We start from the raw sequence: 2,835 nt of genomic DNA, 5'->3' as shown, positions 1-2,835 counted from the left end.
TAGGTTATTTCCATTAAGCTATTTAAGTTTTTTTTTGATGGTTTTCTATAATTTTTAGGGTTTTTTCCAGTTCTATGAATAAAGTCACTGGTATTTTGATAGAGGTTGCACTGTATTTGTAGATCACTTTGGGAAGTGTAGACATTTTAATTTAATATTGATTCTTCCAATTCAAGAACATGTATATCTTTCCATTTCTTTGTGTTCTCTTCAACTTCTTTCAATAGAAATCTCTCACCTCTTTGCTTTTTATTCTTTGGTATTTTACTTTTTGGGGTAGCTCTTGAAAATTGGGTTGTTTTCTTATTTTCCTTTTTAAATAATTCACTATTGGTGTCTAATAGCAATGTTATTGATTTTTTAAAAAATATTTTTTAGTTGTAGATGGACACAACCTTTATTTTATTTGTTTTTAATTTTTTTAAATATGGTGCCAGGGATTGAACCCAGTGCCTCAGGCATGCTAGGCAAGCACTCTACCCCTGAGCCTCTACCCCAGCCCAGATGCTACTGATCTTTATGTGTTGATTTTATATCCTGCAACTTTGCTGAATTGGTTCTAATAATTTTTTGGTGAAGTCTTGGGGTTTTCTGTATAAAAGATCATATTATCTACAGTGACAGTTTGACTTCTTCCTTTTCAACTTGAATGAAAAAGCTCAAGAATTTCTGCTTTTATTTTATTTTATTTTTTAAGTTTTCATCTTTAAGGAAATGACTTTAGAAACAATGTACATTTCCAAGACCCTAACACTATGGTTTTCAGAATCACAGTAAGATACACTGAATTACATTCATAATTACTATGAATGCCAACATTTCAAGCAGTAATTTCTGTTATATGGCCAACAAGATTAAGAAAATGACCATGAAACAAAAAAGACCCATAGCTTCAAACAAGGCAAATCCCAGGATGGCATACAAGAACGGCTGCTGCTTCAGCAAAGGGTTTCTGCCAAGGATAAGGCTTCCAAAGACTGTTCCAATACTAGCATCATAACCAGCCACTCTTGCTGTTGCAGCACCTTGCACCAATAAATTTGGCAGCAGTACCAATGTTTCTGCTGATTGCACTGATTTGAAACTCCCATTGGATTAGCTGACACACACCATTCCAGGCCCTATTAAAAACTGTTGAGTCCTCTCAAGGCCTCTCAGTATTATCTGGTGGAGATAATACTGAGGCAGAAATGGGCTGGGCTGCACCTCTGGATCCAGCACAAATCAGAGCAGGGGTGCAGGTGAGCGTGGCACAGGTGAACATCTTAGACTTCTGGGGCAGTATGACTGGAGGATTTGAGTGACAAGCCACATGGGCTCCTCTTCCACTTCCTCTTTTCCCAGAGGTGGTGGTGGCATCTGTTGAAGAAGTGGGCAGAATTTCTGTTTTTCGAAAAACAACTTCGATCTCCCAATTCACTTTCAGAGTATTGAATTGTTTCTCTGTTCTCTTGAAATTTATTGAGTTTCCTTAAAGTAGCTATTTTGAATTCTCCAGTCAAGACTTTGCAGATATAAGTTGATATATGGTTGGTTTTTGGTGTCTTGTTTGTTAGGTGAGATTGTGGTTCCCAGGAAGTTGTTGTTGCTATCTTCCACTTCCTCCTCTTCCTCTTCCTCCTCTTCCTCTTCCTCCTCCTCCTTTGTAGCTATGTAGATAGAGAATCAGAAATACATAAAGTTTAAGTGATGTGTCCAACATCTAATGATCCCCTAAATCATGCATGCTGACTCCTAATGATGGGTAGAAATATATAACACATGACTCAAAAATATTCAACATAATAGTATTAAGATGTTCCCCGAAAGTGCTTGATGCTTGTTGGTGTACAATGTCATGTGCACTTTGAATTTCTAGGTAATTACTGGCAATCTTCATAATCTGCCTATCCTTTGGAAATTCTAAGCTGCTGCTTATTTTCTTTAAAACTGAGGACACTTTGATTACTTCAGCACTAGATGGCACCGTAATTCCAGGTTTGCCTCATCAGCTGTGGCTGTGTTGCTGTTGTTTCAGCCCTAGTGGGTGCTCCAAGATGAGGTCTGTCCCATATCTGCAGTTGGCATATTGTCCAGGATGAAGTAAAGGAATGTTTAAAGAGAGTAGTTTGTCCCTGCAAGTCTCAACCTGGGGCCAGGAGAGTCCCAGATACTTTGTCCACAGTCACTGGCCTGTGGTCAGGCCCTGTGGGAGTCTGCCTGGCTCTGGACCTTACCATGGAGAGAATAGTCCCAGGCTCCTATACAATGACTTGGTGCCCACCTCCCTTTTCTTTACCCAAGAGGACAATTATTCTCTCCACGTTGCTGCCTAGGGTTGGGGAGAGAATGGTGAGGGCAGTCCTTTGGCCATCAATGCCACAAGACTAGATCATGCTCGGAACCCACAACCTAATGAAATCAGTGCAGCATGGGGGCAGGACCAAGTCCTTTCTGCTATGATAGACTTGCATCCTTCAACCACTGGAACCTGGTCCAGGTGATTCTGGCTGGAATATAAGCCTGACTGACAGGAGCAGCAGGTACTTGGCACTGGGGCCAGTCCAGAGCTCTGTCTGTAGGCAGTGACCTGGGGACCCAGTGTTAGGTTTTATCAGTTGAGCACTGAGTTTCAAAGAAAAGTCCTGTGCTCACTCTTCTTCTCTATTTTCCTGTGGCTGGAGGCTTACTCCTCTCTGCATGAGATAGAGAATGGGTGGTAGAAGCAATCCTTGGGTTGTCTGGGTATAAGCTGGCTCATACCTGTGTCTCACAGCCACAAGGACCTAAAGAGTCGTGGGAGTGTGCACCGGGCCCTCATGTTGGTGGTGAGGAAACACAAGTCTGTGCCACTGG

At 41.4% G+C, this 2,835-nt stretch overlaps 1 pseudogene; it reads right to left on the bottom strand.

The window, feature by feature from the left end:
- Positions 1-837: 837 nt before the first annotated feature.
- Positions 838-1,264, bottom strand: LOC114094010 (ATP synthase F(0) complex subunit C3, mitochondrial pseudogene; annotated as a pseudogene).
- Positions 1,265-2,835: the final 1,571 nt, after the last annotated feature.

Source organism: Marmota flaviventris, chromosome 10 (assembly GCF_047511675.1).
Source record: "Marmota flaviventris isolate mMarFla1 chromosome 10, mMarFla1.hap1, whole genome shotgun sequence".
NCBI classification, from domain to species: domain Eukaryota; kingdom Metazoa; phylum Chordata; class Mammalia; order Rodentia; family Sciuridae; genus Marmota; species Marmota flaviventris.
The sequence above is the reverse complement of the archived record's forward strand: the minus strand, read 5'-3'. Positions and strand labels throughout refer to the sequence as shown.